This window comes from Theropithecus gelada, chromosome 12, assembly GCF_003255815.1.
Source record: "Theropithecus gelada isolate Dixy chromosome 12, Tgel_1.0, whole genome shotgun sequence".
Lineage (NCBI taxonomy): Eukaryota > Metazoa > Chordata > Mammalia > Primates > Cercopithecidae > Theropithecus > Theropithecus gelada.
In genome coordinates, this window is record NC_037680.1 from 27419760 (window position 1) to 27436621 (window position 16862).

At 41.7% G+C, this 16862-nt stretch overlaps 1 protein-coding gene and 1 non-coding gene across 2 annotated transcripts in view; one reads left to right on the forward strand and one right to left on the reverse strand.

The window, feature by feature from the left end:
* The window catches only part of MBD5 (methyl-CpG binding domain protein 5), a 323726-nt gene that overhangs the window by 65252 nt on the left and 241612 nt on the right, over positions 1-16862 (forward strand). The window lies entirely within an intron of this gene.
* Positions 16273-16404, reverse strand: LOC112636817. Its single transcript, XR_003122290.1, has one exon. It is a non-coding gene; the product is annotated as a small nucleolar RNA SNORA48 (small nucleolar RNA).

A 16862-nucleotide genomic window follows, 5' to 3' on the forward strand; every position in this document is an offset into this window, starting at 1 on the left:
ATGAGATAATATGTATAAAGCTTATATTTTTATGGTGGCTATAAGAGTTTAGGTTAGAAATTAGTGTTACAGTTACTATTACTATTATTTTTACTAATAAAGAGTGGGTAAAAGTACCACATTATGAGACAGTAGTTAAACCATAACATTGACTTTGCGTGTCTGTAAGAAGCAGAATTTTTATTTCGAATGGGTAGCCCGTCATTCAATCTATATTATGTGATTTTTTTAAATTAAGGAAATATGTCATTAGCTTTAAAATTAACATTATTTTACTTTGTACTGTATCATTTTGTCTTTGTATATTGAAAACTCAAATAAATACTTAGGAATTAGTATTTACTTTTTAAAAATGTATTCATTCAACAAATATTTACTAAGTGCTATTTGCCGAGCATTGTAGTGGGCACTGATGACAAAGCAATGAACAAGGCTGACAAAGTCTCTGCCCTCAGAAAGTTTACATTTTCTGTTTCATTTGTAATGGCCCTGGATTTGCAGATCTGGCCCTTCAAAACTGGTTCACAGATGGTTAATGGTGTCCTAAACAGTGTGCTTGAGATGTAGGGAGTAGTTATCATAGAAGTGAGACATGTGAGGTTTTTTTTCCTATGACCCATGAATCATAATCAGGCCAGATACCAAGTGTAAAAAGTTACTACATTCAAGCCCACATTCCTGGAAGTTATATGTAATTGTTCTCCTTTGTCATCTTAAAATAAAGATAAATTTTAGAGCATGCTTTACAAAATTATGAGGGCCTAGGTACAAATGAATAACAGAGTTAGGTAAGGAAGGCACATGATCACTATTAAATCTAACTTATTAGCAATATTTTACTTTAAAGTTGAGCACTGTGGCTCACGCCTGTAATCCCAGCAGTTTGGAAGACCGAGGCAGGAGGATGGCTTGAGCTTAGGATTCAAAACCAGCCTAGGAAACATAGTGATACCCTGTCTCTACAAAAATTTTATTTTTATTTTTTGAGACAGGGTCTCGCACTGTCACCCAGGCTGGAGTGCAGTGGCACTATCTCAGCTCACTGCAACCTCTATCTCCCGGGTTCAAGCGATTCTCCTGCCTCAGCCTCCCGAGTAGCTGAGATTGCAGGCGCCCGCCACCATGCCCAGCTATTTTTTTGTATTTTTCATAAAGACAGGGCAAAAAAAACTTTTTTTTTTAATTAGCTGAGTGTGGTGGTGCGTGCCGGCTTGTGCCTGTGGTCCTAGCTATTCAGGAGGCTGCAGTGGGAAGACGGGTTGAGCCCTGGAGGCTGAGGCTGCAGTGAGCTCTGATGGTGCCACTGCATTCCATCCTGGGTGACAGAGTGAAACCCTGTTTCAAAAAATATATGTCTATATATATTACTTTCAGTATAAAGAATTAAGTTTCTTTTTATCTTTTGAGTATTAGAAAACCTTGGGCTTTGGGCTGATACCTAGATTCACAGTTATTTTCTGTTTGGAAATTTTATTCTATCTCCCCCACCATTAATCACCTTATAGCTAACTTTACTGGTTAAAACATTCTACTAAGCAGAATAGACTATCACTTCTAATTTTCTATGCTTTCCTGTTTGTTTACATCAGACATTAAGTAAACTAAGAGTATACAGTTTTGTTGCTAATTTAATTTCTTACTAATAGGAGAATTTGGGCAAGTTCATCTTTTTTTCCTTCACTGTAAAGTATAGATGATAACGTTTAACTGATTGGTATGTGATTCAGATTTCAAAATGAAAATGAAGTCGTAGGATACACGAGGTTTCATGTAGTTATTATTGGCAAGAAGAGAGATAATGATTAATGATAGAAATTGCTGTTAATTGAGCATTTTTAAGTGCCCTATGCTACATATAGATTATAGTTTGGCCTCAAAATAAATCTGCATGATAGGAATCATTATTTCCAGATTCTATATAAAGGAATATACTCTAAAAAACATTAACTGACTTGCTCAAGGACTTTCAAGTTAGTCAGTTAGTGAGCCAGAATTCAAATTGGGATTTGTATGTATCAGAATCCAGCACTCATGACATCACATTGCCTTTCTTGGGTGCTAAAACACAAGGTCGAGTGAAAAAGGAATATGCATCGTTGGATTCTCTATTATGACCTTACTCTTTTCTCCTTTTAAAATTTTTATTCATGTATTATGTGTACATGTTAAATAGTACTGAGTGCCCCAACCCTTGGAGTTCATCTGCAGATAACAGCTTTTAATTGTTTGCTACTAGCCAGGCACGGTGGCTCACACCTGTAATCTCAGCACTTTAGGAGGCTGAGGCGGGTGGATCATGAGGTCAGGAGTTCAACACCAGCCTGGCCAAGATGGTGAAACCCCATCTCTACTAAAAATACAAAAATTAGCGTGATGGCAGGCACCTATAATTCCAGCTACTCAGGAGGCTTAGGCAGGAGAATTGTTTGAACCCGGGGTGCACAGGTTGCTGCAGTGAGCCGAGATCGTGCCACTGCACTCCAGCCTGGGTGACAGTGAGACTCCATCTCAAAAAAAAAATTGTTTTCTACTGTTCAGGTACCTGTTCCTAAATACGTTTCTTTTTTAACTGCTAGCTCTAGGTTTGCCAATATGAGACGTTATAGAAAGAAGTTATAGGTCATTTGTCTATTATCACGGAAGATGACGTAGCATACTTCTACCACCTAGTACCTCTTTGTTATCCCATCCTTGAAATATAGTTAGTTAAACCAAAAACAAATATTTTCCTTATTGATGTTATATAAATATTCTCTGCAACACCAAATAGTTATAATTACATTTCCTTTCTTGTAAAGCTTTTTTTAAATTGTCTAGTTTTTCTCTCATTCTGCGTTCAGCTTTTTATAATATAGAAAAAAAAATGTCTTCTGCCTATTTATTTTCCTGTCTTTATCACTATTTTTTGAAACCATGGTTGATATAAATATTACTTTTTATTCAGTTTGTTTCTTGAATAAATTTTGCAGCAGATTTTCTTGCAGACTCTATGACTTACCTCTGTCAGAAATTAATTTTAGTTTTTAAAGAGCCTCTGTCCTTGTTTCCAAAAGTTTACCAAAAACTACATTTGAGCCATTTTTGAATAAAATACACAAGCTTTAATACAAACATTGGCAGTCTTTTTTCACATCAAATAACCTTTATGGTAGGAGGAATGTTTTAACCAGGCCATCCTTTAAATAAGTTACCATAGGTTTTCAGCACATAGCCAGAGAAAATGGTGGCCCAAAGCCAGTTCATATATTGAGTTCCTTTAACGAGCATAACAGCTACATAGGGGCATTCTAAATTTAAGCTTGTACAGCATATTGAGTGGTGGCATACAGTGGTAAGTCCACTGAGCCTAACAATTTATAAAATTATAAATATTATATAAGAGCCAACAATTAACAGTGTCTTTTCCTTGGGGTTATGTGGAGGGAGGGATGGGGGCTACAACTCTTTACTTTCATACTTCCATACCATTTGAATTTTGTTCAAAATGAGTATTTGGTACTTTTTGAAACCAGAAAGAAAAAGGATTAAAGATATTCTAAAAGAAATAAGGTAAAGGATAAAGCTGAGGGGAAAAAAATAAAATTTAGTCTTGTTAGTATGGTGAACTTAGGTACCCTGATATTTCATGATAAACAACTAAAAATAATGTGAAATATAAAAATAGTGTTTATATGCAACTATGAACTGGAAAGATGGCAAATACTAAGAGGCTAAAACAAACAAACACAAACCCTACATAAAAAATAGTGTTCAGAGAGGTAAGCCTTAAGGATACTTGCTGAACCTGGTAAATTCTGGGTTACAATTTTGTTTTCATGGCCTCCTATTGAAAGAGGAACAGGAGACAGTCAAAATCCTGGACACATCCAAGGTAGAGTCTATTCTTAAGGTCCCCTCAGTATGGACGTCCAAATATCTACATCTTTATTGGAAGGGTACCTATTAAAATCAGCTATCATTTCCCGTGACACTGCAAGGAAAATTGGTTAATTTAAACCTTGACATTGTGCATGGAATGAAATATCTCTTTGATCATTTGAATATCAAGCTGGTATTATGGGTTTGCTACTGAAGTTCACACTACATAAGTGATACCAAAAAACAAAACAAAACAAAAAACAAAAATTAAAGCCAAGAACTTAAGGTAGTCCCACATAGCTGGCAGAAGCAAACATAAATTTTTGTTGAAGGAATCTGCCTTCAAAATTTCCACAGGTAAAATTCCCCCAAAATATGAATTTACTGTCAAAAATTATAAACCAAGGCATCATGAATGAGTGTCAGAAACCATATTCTAAAGAAAGACTCATAAATATTTTATATATTAAAAATTATCAGGGAGAATATAAAATAAGTCTGTTTAATAAAGAAATACGAGATTAAAGATAATATGACATTCCTGAGGAAGAAAAACAAAGTAGGGAGACTTATATGAAGATTTAATATAACGCTATAGTGATTAGTAGAGTGTGATACTGGTGAAAGATAGACAGATTGACCAGTGGAACAAAATAGACTGCTTAGAAACATCTATCTATAGGTGGTAAGTTGGTATATAAAAGAGCTAGCATTAGGATAAGGGTTGACTTTTCAATAAGTGATACTGGGATCGTTGATTATCCATTAAGAGGAAAATGAAATTTGACCCCTACTTTATATCATATGTAAATATCAGCTCTAAGTGGAGTAGAGACTTAAATATGAAAAGCAAAACTATACAAATTTTAGGAGAGTATCTTTCGAGTAGAGAGAAAATGAAAAAGCCATTAAGGAAAATGTTGTTAAATTGTATTGCATTACAATTGTGATATTCTTTTCATCGAGAGTCACCTTAAAAAGAATGAAAAGACAAGGTGCAAATTAGAGAAGACATTCACAGTACATCTAATTGAAAAAGAATTATTGCAAGTTAATATAAAAAAGACAGAATTGGAAGTTGGCAAAGACTTTTTGTGTCTTAATCTGACTTTGCTTTCCAATAACCCTTTATTTCTGATCATCTCAACCTGTTTGACCACCTGCCTACCCATAAAAGGGGCAAAATCCACTGCCATGAGTTCCTCGGTTATTGTTTTGGAAAAAACAATAAATAAAATAATTAAAAGGAAAATTTTAATCGGCATACTGAAAAAGTTACTCTTGAGCTTACTCACTTTCATATCTTTTTCTCTACCCCCACACAATTCATTTTTCCCTTCTCTCAGCTTCTGACCTTTGACACAGTTCATTGCATTGCATTCATTATTCTTGTATGGTATCAGGTAGATACTGTATTATATACTGGAGAATTATACTGATAGTTTTCCTCTGACATGATTTATATAAATATATATCATTTTTGCATTGATAAGTCTTTTAAAATTGTGCTTCTTTTTAATTGTGAATTTTCTGGGCAGTATTATTACTTACCTCACTCTTTTTCCTCCTGCCTTCTATTACCATCTAAATCAGTGGTTCTCATCCAGGGGAATTTCGCCCCCTAAAGGAACATTTGACAATATCTGGAGACATTCTCAATTGACATTACTGGTGGGGTTTGACTGCAGGCCAGGGATGCTGCTTCCATCCGACAGTGCACAGGATAACCCTCCACAGCAAAGTATTATATAAAATGTAAATAGTGCCACAGTTGGAAACTCAGCTCTATAACTTTTTTTTGCTCCTTTCTTATTATGCTTGTCTTCTGTTTTTGGCTCTACCTCTCATAACTACCCTAGTAGACCCACTCATCTTCCTAATACAATAAAGAATACGTTCTCATTTGGCTACTACAATTAATATAAAGCCATAAGATACAACTTTTTCAAACAAGATCATGTCTTTTGTGGGAACATGGATGGAGCTGGAGGCCATTATCCTTAGCAAACTAATGCAGGAACAGAAAACCAAATACCACATGTTCTTACTTATAAGTGGGCACTAAAGGAGAACTCATGAACACAAAGAGGGTAACAACATAAACTAGGGCCTACTTGAGGGCGGAGGAGGGAGAGGATCAGAAAAAAATAACTACTGGGTGACAATAATCTGTACAACAAACCCCTGTGACACAAGTTTACCTGTGTAACAAACCTGCACATGTACCCCTGAACCTTTTTCTTTGCTGGGCCGCACAGAATAGTACTGAAAGTGGAGAATGGATTGGCAGAAACAGGTTTAATTGAAGACAACTAGGGCTTTTCTGCTGTTGAAGATCAGGGCTTTTTCTCCACAGAGATTATGAAATTTTGACCAGTTAACCTAACATGATGAAAAACTTCACCAGATAGTAATCCTACCTTGTTTTTCATTTCTGGGCTTTATGGACAAGAAACATTTAATGAGTGGCTGGTTTTATGTGCCAGTCATCATACTATGGTGGTGCTTTCAGAGAGCTAGCTTTTTAATTCCCAGAACAACTCTAAGAGAAATGTTATTGTTCTTATTTCACAGAAAAGAAAGCTGGGACTTAAAAGAGAAGTAGATGTAAATGCCTTGCCCAGTGTCACTCGGAGGAGCCTGATCTCAAGTTTTCTAACTCAAGTTTTGTGTTCTTTCTGCCGCCCTACTTTGCCACTTTATCACTTGCAGCATGCATGCCTGTTTCATCTAGTTCTTTTTAAAGCTTTTGTTCTCTGGAAAATAAATTATTTTTTAAATAGAGGGTTTTTTAACCTTTTTTGTTGTTGTTTTTTTGTTTTTTGTTTTTTTTGCTTTTTTCATTTTTTACCCTGACACAATTCAGAGTGCCTAGTATAGTGCTATAGGTACTAAAATAATGCATAATAAATATTCTTTAAAAGTAAAAAAGGGTGTTGGGCAAAAGGGTACAAAGGGGAAAGGCAGAAGTGCCTGACCTCTTTAGAACAGTGCAAGAAGTCTGCCAGAGCAGTTATTTTATAACAAAAAAGCTTAGATTTTTCAGTCTAAATAAGGACTTAATTAACATTTCCATTCAACTCAAGAAATACTGTACTTCAGAAGCCCTTGTTACTTGAAGTATTTGAATTGTTTATTTCACTGATTTTTTTCTGGTTGCAGTGAGGTTACATGTTATAATAAGAAAGGCAAGAATTCCCGTGCATTATGGGCTTAGCTGTGACTTACCATTCTTATCATCAAAATACAACATGATTCGTCTTCATTTTCATAATTTTGTTTTACAATGAGAAAAAAGCAATTGAAAGTATTTAATACCCACTTATGATATTAAAACTAAAGTTCTCAGTAACTTATACCTCATAAGCCAAAGTAGAATGGCTAACATAAATTTATCCAAAGTATACATTTTGCATAATTCCTGTTCAATTGAAAATACCTCTTGGTCATAATTCTTGAAGAGTTGTTATTTTTCAGAGTCATTCCTTCATGTTTTAAGGTGTTCCAAAGTCTGCATATTTAGCTTAAATCTTAGTATGTGTAAAAATGGTTCAAAGATAACATTTAGCAAATGTACATATGGTCAACAATTAATGCAGTTGTTGACTTTTCTAACATTTGATTGCTGTATGTTCAAACTGACAGGTCATTTTGAGACGGGAAGAAGTAATCTTTGCAATTTCCCTGCCTTGCTATCATGAGTGAGATATCAGCAGCAAAATAATAATTGTATTAGATGAATCAGTACATTTTAGAAGTTACGTGAATGATCCAACTCAAAATTATTCTCAGCCAAGTGTGGTAAATTTTGTTTTCCCACACCTCACTCCTGCCAGAGACAGTTTAGAAATGTGTAGAGGCATTGTTGGCTGCCACAGTGATTGGAGAGAGAGAACTATCAAGAGGGTCCAGGAATATAAAATTTCCAGTGGATCAGGGGATAGTTCCATATAACAAAGACTTTTGCTGTCCAGAATATCTGAAGTGTCCTTATTAAGAAACACTGGTCACGGTGACTCACGCCTGTAATCCCAGCACTTTGGGTGGGTGAGGTGGGCCGATTGCTTGAGCCCAGGAGTTCAAGACCAGCCTGAACATAGCTAGACACCCTCTCTACAAAATACCAAAAAAAAAAAAAAATAGCCAGGCATGGTGGTGTGCACCTGTAGTCCCAGCTACTGGGGAGACTGAGATGGGAGGGTCACCTGATCCCGGAGAAGTTAAGGTTGCAGTGAACCCAGATCATGCCACTGCACTCCAGCCTGGGTAAAAGAGTGAGACCCTGTCTCAAAAGGGAAAAAAAGAAATACTGAAAGATACAGACTCATATTCTAGTTATGAATAGGTGTGAAATACCAGATACCAGGTATCTTTATGGAAACCTCTGCGAGTTAGTGGATCTTTAAGGGGAAAAATAAAAAACAAAAACACTTTGTTTGTTTTGTTTTTTTTCAAGACGGAGTCTCACTCTGTCTCCCAGGCCCGAGTGCAATGGTGCAGTCATGGCTCATTGCCGCCTCAACCTCCCAGGCTCAGGTAATCCTCCTACCTCAGCCTCCCATGTAGCTGGGACTGCAGGCATGCACCATGATGCCCAGCTAATTTTTGTATTTTTTGTAGAGACAGGGTCTTGCCATGTTAGCCCAGCTGGTCTCAGACTCCTGAGCTCAAGCAATTTGCCTGCCGCGGCCTCCCAAAGTGCTGGGATTGCAATAATGAGCCACTGCACCCAGTCTGGAAAATATTTTAAATTTAACAAATCTCTAGCCATGAGCATGTTTATTGGAAGAATCGCGTTTACCTATGTCATCATGGCATTGTAGTGTCTGAAGAATGTATCTTGAACTATTGTTATGGACATTTTTCTCTAGTGTTCACTTTTTAAAAGAAGGCCCAGAAATGGAAATAGGGACTTAATCTCCTATTATGAGGAGATTATTGGGGTTTGGGTTCTGAAACTGAGCAGTAAAAATTGGCTTTCATCTACGTAAAAAGACTCACCTAATGGCCTGGTACTTCATGCAGAAAGTCAAAATAAAAAGTAGAGGGAACTTTACTAGGAGATTGTAACACCATCATCTTCACCGCAGACTGAGAAAATTGAAATATATTGACCCCTTACTCTTTCCTAGGCATTGAGAAAAGACCTTTATATGTAGTTATCCATTTATTTGTACAATAAAATTTCACTGTAATGTACAATAGGAAAACTGCTGGGGAAATATATAGCTCTTACAATCCGGGGACATCAAGTATGGTGATGGAGACAGAGGAACAGTCAGTTGTAACTACATATGACAAATGCTATAATATGTAATACATATTGGTTGCAGTGGGGGCATATACAGGCATACCTCAGAGATACTGCAGGTTCGGTTTCAGACCACCCCAGTGAAGCAAATGTTGCAATAAAATGAGCCATAGGATTTGTTTTGTTTTCCCAATGCACATAAAAGTTATCTTTATTCTATACTGTAGTCTATTAAGTATGCAATCTCATTATATCTTTAAAAGCTATTGTCAGGTTCTAACTGAGGTCCAAGGGGAGTCAATGAGTGAGTGGCGGGTAGCTGGAAATCACTCAAGGAATTGTAGACAGTTTCAACATGGCTTTACTCTTTCTCTGGGCACGAGCAAGCCATATGTACAGCATTAGCAGGGTAATTATACCTTTTACAGACAATAGTGGCTCCAAGTCAAGCACAAGCTCATGTGGGTGATCACCTAATGTGACTCACGTGACATGGTTACATAAATGTGTGTGGTTGTGCGCCAAACATGCTGAGTCATGATGCACTGGAAGTCTACCCCAGCCTACTCCTGACTAAAGCACAGCCATTTCCCTTACTTTCCACCCTTTAGGCCAGGGACATCCCCTGGGCAGGGACACATACCCATAGAGTAGAGCCCTGAATCCATAACTCACAACAACAATACGGAGAGCAGTAGCTCACTACTAGGATCCCAGCTCTGCTACTCATGACTATTAGGGCCCAGCATAGGCCAGAGCCTAGGATGCCCACCCTCTCTGCAGGGGTTCATCAGCAAGGCTCTTGACCGCCTTAATCTCCCATGACACCCCTTGCAGGGCTGCTGTTATGTTCTGCTGATTGTTAGGGATAAAGGTGCAACGTTGTGTTCGTAAAAGGCAGCAGTTACTATGTCTAAGGCCATTTGGTTTTGCAACACCACCTTTCTGATCTAATCAACCTCATCCATTAACAGGAGGAGTGTCACTCAGGTGGAATTCAGAATCTGAGTGGTGTGCTGTGCAAGAGCAGTAACTTGTACTTCTACAGTTATGACACCTGCTCCAGGGATAGTCATTGTCAAGGGGTAGAACTACCAGGGGGCTCGTCGCACTCACAAAAGCTAAGAGCATAGCACCTCCCATTTATGCAGGCATCTGGGAAACATGGGGAGAACAGTGGCAGGTACATAAGGTCACCCCCAGGTACAGCATCCAATTCAGTCCACTGGTAGGTAAGGCCACCCTGTGTCCCCACAGACCCATAAACTCCCAGGGGGGCACAAAATCCATCAGGGACCAACCTTGGTGGGACCGCTTTTCCACCATATGTTCAGTGTGATGACATGTGTTATGTTTACACAGGCTGTGACGGATATCCATCCCACACAGTGGTGTTACCCCAATGTAGCTCTCTGCACCGCGGTGCTTGAGCTGGGGGTACTACATGTTCCCCCACTAGCCAGCTCCACCCATCATAAGCACTATGGGCCAACCAGGGGGCAGGCGTGCTGTGGGTCTTGCAGTGTCCTTTGTCCAAAGCTTGCTGCATCATGTTCCAGGCATTGACCATGGAACCCCAAGTCTCCAGCCATGTCCAGTTCTCCGCAGATGCTGAATGCATGTGCCAAGGCCGGCCGTCTTCAGCTGCTGCTAGAAGGGTGGTACAGAACCAACAGTTGGAAACACTGGTCATCTCAGCATAGGTGTGGGCCCAGTCCACAATGCAGTTGGAGCCTGTTAACCTATGGTCAAAATGACAGAGCAGGCACAGGTACTCACAAAGGTAGATCATGGCAACACAGGCAACACAGAGGCTAACTTTTCATCCCTAGATAACAATGCAGCTGCCAAGGGCTTCTGCCCTGGGCGATGGTACCACACCTCCTCAGCTCCCCATGGTTCCTTTGGGTCTTGTATCTGTGCCAAAGTCACAGGGGAGCTCTTAATAGGCCACACAGACAGTACATGTGTCCCCCGGAGGAGGGTTCTTTCCCTGGCCATTCCCCTATGAGCAGTCAACCACGGGGGCCATGTATTGAACACCCAAGGAATAACATGCAAGTCATATTGTTGGCCCTCCACCCAGGGAGCTACAATGGCCAACCACTGGCAATGGGGGGATTGGAGGGTCAATGGCCACAGCCAGGTTTTCTATTCCCCTGCCTTCAGGTGCACTGGGTCAGGCAACAGCAGGTTACCATTCATCATCATACCTGGTTGGAGGAGGTCATCCTTAGTGTGTATCTGCAACTGAATGGGGTTGGCAGCCTGTTGTAACAAAGCCTCCACCAGGGCCGGGCTGCCTTTCCATGGCCATTCATTCGAGGTTTAGAGCACCAGGTCCAGCCTGGAACTCCAGCCCTACAAAGACAGGAGTGTGACATGCAAGTATAACCCCTTCTTCAAGAGCCCATTATATTGCTCAATCATACCTGCAGCTTGTGGGTTGTATGGCACACAGAATCTCCACTTTATGTCCTTTTGTTGTGCCCAGTGTTGTAAGTGTCGTTCAGTGAAACGTGTTCTCCTATCAGTCTCAACGGCCAGAGGGCGACCATACAGGGGACATAAGTGTTTCAAGGCCTGGATGGTGTTCTGTTGGTCAGCCACCCTGCAAGGGTAGGTGAACAACAGGCCTTTGGCTGTGTCCACATCTGTTAGCACATGCATATACCCTTGTGACTTTGGCAGCGGCCCGATGTAGTCTGCTTTCTGCCTGGTCAAGGGCACTCGCCCTGTCGTTACTTGTTGCATAACATTGGACAGGTGCCTCTGTCTGTTTAGGGCATGCCTGAGCACATGCCGGGCACTTCTGAAAAGCCTCCCAAATGTCTTGTGTGGGCAGGGACAGACCCCAACGCTTAGTGACCTGATGTATCAGTTTACCTCCTGCATGTCCCAGTTTCCAGCGTAGCCACAAAGCCACATCTCATGTAGGTGCCAACTCTAACCATTGGACCTTGGCCAAGGCATCTGCCTCATCATTGCCAGGGGTGGCCAAAGGCATATGGCCTGACACATAGTAAACAGTTACCTGTTTCTGATGACCCATTTCCCAGAGGTCTTGCCACATGGCTTGACCCCAAATGGGTTAGTGGCTGACTAGCAACTTCTGTATTTTCCAGGTAGTTAACCACAAAGTTAAGCCTCGGTAGACCACCCAGCTATTGGTACAGATTACCATCAGAGGGGTGCCACCACTTCTAAATCTGCAAGAGAATCAGTGTCACCTCCTTGGTGATCACCATCCACACTGCTGTAAGTTCAGCCCATTGGCTACTTTGTCCACACCCGGTTTCAAACCATATGGTATCAGTACTAGGTTGGACTGCAATAGCGGTCCAAGCAGTTATAGCACCTCGACTAGACCCATCTGTGTACCATGGCCTATCGAGAATGGGGGGACACCCTCCTTTAAATGCTGAAGGCTCAGGGTCTAGGGGTGCCTTAGGCCCCATGACCTTATCTTGTGTTAGGACTATAGGTCCCAAGACCTCTTGCAGCTCTGCTGCTAAGGGACTTGTACCCAGTGCACTCGACTGCTCCAAGTAGTCACTCTACTTTGCCAAAGTGGATATCTGTGCGATCCCAGTCCAGGGGGTCGTTATCCATTAACACACCCATCCTGCTATCGGCTGAGTCATCCACACGACGACTGCACCCTGTCCTGTCACACTCTCACAAGCCTGAAGGGTGGCATATATAGCTGCTAGCTGTTTCTCTCTCAAGGAATATCAGAGCTCAGCTCCCTTCCATAGTTGGGACCAAAAGCCCATGGTGTCCTCAAGTGCTCTGTGCACTGCCACAGGGCCCAAACAAAACCATCTGTGTTCATCTGTGGTCACATGCACATCCAGCTCAAATAGGTGCCCCTGGTCCACTACCCATAGGGCTTATGCTTGCTGAATAGTCCACTTGGCTGCCAGGAAGGCAGTCTCAGCTGCATCATTCCAATCCCAGGTAGCTCCCTTCTTTGATAAATGATGGAATAGTTTTATCATTTGAGCTAAATGGGGCATAAATGCCCACCAGTATCCCAGGAGGCCCACAAAAATTTGCAGCTGCATCATTGTGGTTGGCTGGAGATATGCCTGAATCTTATCAACGATAGCCTCTGGGATGGCCTTTGTCTTACCCGACCAGATAACTCCCAAGAATTTGACAAATGAACCAGGCCTTTGGACCTTAGATTTGTTGACGGCCCAACTGCATGCTGCCAGATGTCGCCACAAGAGGGGTGCCACCACTTCTAAATCTGCAAGAGAATCAGAGGTTAACATATCATCAATATAATGGAATAGGTGGACCCCTTCTGGCATTGGCCAGGCAGCTAAATCCGTGGCAACTAGACCATGACATATGGTGGGGCTATGCACATAGCCCTGCAGCAACACTGTAAAAGTTCATTGTCGCCTGTCCCATGTGAAGGCAAACTGTTCTTGGCTCTTTGGAGCGATGTTGATGGAGAAAAATGCATTGTCTAAGTCCACTACATAGTGATACTGTCCCGCTTCCATCATCAAACAGTCCATCAAATCCATGATTGACGATACAGCTTCATGCAAAGGGGGTGTTACTTTTTTCAGTTCCCAGTAGTCCACCATCATCTGCCAGTTTCTATCAGGCTTTCTAACTGGCCACATTGGAGAATTGTAGGGGCTATGGGTGCCATGCACTATCTGCACCTCTTCCAGCTTTTTGTCTCAGTTATCTATGTATGTCCACCTGGCAAGCAGTATTGATGGGTGGAAGTAACCCATCGGGGTTGTGGCAGAACCTGAGGCTGGTGATGCATGTGTCTGTGCAGCACCAGCTTCACCACATGCACTTGGAGTTTGAATTCACTGGCTGTGGTTTGTAATGCCAGGCCATGTAAAATGTCCACCCCCAGAATGTATTCAGGTATGGGAGAAACACACACAGTATATAAACAGGGAGCCAAACAACTGATGCCAAGATACAGAGATACAGGTTTCACGTTCACTGACTGGCTTTCACAACCATCAAGGTAAGCAGGTTTGCCCAGATACTTATTCAGGTTCCGATAAAGAAGGCTGCAATCTGCACCAGTATCCACCAGTGCCAGCACCTGCACCCACTGTACGTTGGTGGGGGACGAGTGGATCGCTAATTCCGCATGTGGCCTCTGATCATCCAGTGTCCCCCCAAACTGGGCATCTCGGCCAGTTCCCTAATCAAGCAGAAACAGCTCTACATTTCCACCTGGCTGCAGCAAGTAGTCTTTGAGCTAAAGCACCCGGGTGGGACCAGGTGGCGCAGCAGTGTCTTTCTCCCCCTTGGGCATTTTCTGGAATTGCTGCTTTGGAGACAACTGTCTCCACAAAGCTAAGAGTACTTCATTGGGCTGCTTCTTGATTTTCTCTTGGTCAACCCCAGCCAAAATCAAATCTATCCACATCCATGAGCGTGTCACTTGTTGAGGCCCCCTTTTCTCTCATGGGGACCCCTCTTTGGGCAGGGCATTTTCCCCTTCTTTAAGGCGCAGACCCATTGGTCCTGCCAGTGGCCTTCTGCTTCCCCGAGAGCCACCATAGCAGTGGTCACTTCATGTCTGTGTCACCCTATGTACAGGGTGGGTACAGCAGCTAGGGAGCCAAAGGCACTCGAGTGCAGAACCCAACACGAGACTCCTCATGTGGGAGGTGAAATGTTCATCATCTGGCCTCTGGGTATTCAGGTCAGACATAGCCTGCTGCATACCCATCTCCTGGATGACTTGCACCAAGTCAGCATATGACTGCCATTTACTCACAGTTTCAGGTATTTCACCAGTGTCATTCCACACAGTCCATATGGCTGCACATAGCCACTCAGTCAGGGTGTGGTCACCTTGCCCTTGTGCCAACCGCTCGCCTCAGGGACTGGATATGTAGTTCTCGTAGTGCAGTCAAAATGCCCATCTAACTCTGCAAGCAAAGGCTCGTTCATTCTCAGTGCTCTGTGCTTCCAGCTGCTTCAGCATCTTCTCCATGCTCGCTCGGGACCCATCTACCTCTGCCCATGTTTCCATCAGAGCCCATCCAAGCAGCACAGCTGCCACTGGGTATCACAACCCATGTTGTGGACACATGGCCGACCCGGAATTAGTGGAATCAGTGGGCTCACTCACCTCAGGATCATATTTGTGATGCCAATTGTCAGTTCTAACCGAGGTCCAAGGGGAGTTGGTGGGTGAGTGGCAGGTAGCTGGAAAAACACTCAAGGAATTGTAGACAGTTTCGACATGGCTTTACTCTCTCTGGTGCAAGTGAACCATATGTGCAGCATTAGCAGGGTAATTATACCTTTTACAGACAATAGCGACTCTGAGCCAAGCATGAGCTCACATATGTCATCATCTAATGCTCCTCACGTGGTGTGTTGTGTACCTGCACCTCAAACTCACTGAGTTATGCTGCACCAGAAGGCCACCTCAGCCTACTCCTGACTGAAGCGCAGCCATTTCCCTCACAGTTATATAAATACCTTGATTTAAAAATAGTTTATTGCTAACAACAACAACAAAAAAGCTACTGATCACCTGAGCCTTCAGCAAGTAATAATCTTTTTGCTAGTGAAGGGTTTAGCCTCAATGTCGACATCTGCTGACTGGTCAGGGTAATAGTTGCTGAATGTTGGGTTGTCTGTGGCAATTCTTTAAAATAAGACAATGAAGTTTGCCACATTGGTCGACTCTTCCTTTCATGTAAGATTTCTCTAGCATACGATGCTGTTTGATAGAATTTTACCCACAGTAGAACTACTTTCAAAACTGGAATCAATTCTCTCAAACCTTGCTGCTCTTTAGCTACTAAGTTTCTGTAATATTCTAAATCTTTTGTTATCATTTCAACAATGTTCACAGCATCTTCACCAAGAGTAGATTCCTCCTCCAGAAGCCACTTACTTTCTAAGCCATAAGAAGCAGCTGCTCATCTGTTCAAGTTTTATCATGACATTGTAGCAATTCAGTCACATCTGCAGGCTCCACTTCTAATTAGAGATCTCTTGCTCTTTCCACAACATCTGTGATACTTCCACCACTGAAGTTTTGAACCCATCAAAGTCATCCATGAGGGTTGGAATTCACTCCTTCCAAGTTCTTGTTAATATTGATATTCTGACCTCTTCCCATGAATCAAGAATATTCTTCTCTCCTGTCCCCATATTTTCCACACATGAACCAGGCATGGGTACAGACCAAAGGCCAAGGGATAAACAAGGGATTGCTGTATCGCTGGCTGATATGAGATGGGCACCACCAAGCAGATGCTGCTCTACCCAGGTCAGAGATAATGAATATTCCTAATGGCATCTAGATTGGTAAATCCTTTCCAAAAGGTTTTCTATCTGCTTTGCCCAGATGCATCAAGGAAACACTGTGTATGGCAGGTATAGCCTTACAAAATGAATTTCTTAATTAAAAGGACTTTAAAGTTGATGCATTTTCAAGTTGAAAGACTTGATCCATGGGCTACAGAATGGATATTGTGTTGGCAAGCATGAAAACAACATTAATCTCTTTGTACATCTCCATCACAGCTCTTGGATGACTAGGTGCACTGTCAATGAGCAGTAATATTTTGAAAGGAGTATTTTTTTCTCAGCAGTAGGTCTCTCAACAGTGAGCTTAAAATAGTCAGCAAATCATGCTGCAAACAGATGTGCTATCCTCTAGGTTTTGTTATTCCACTTATAGAGCACAGGCAGAGTAGATTTAGCATAATTTTTGAGGACCTTAGGCTTTTTGGAA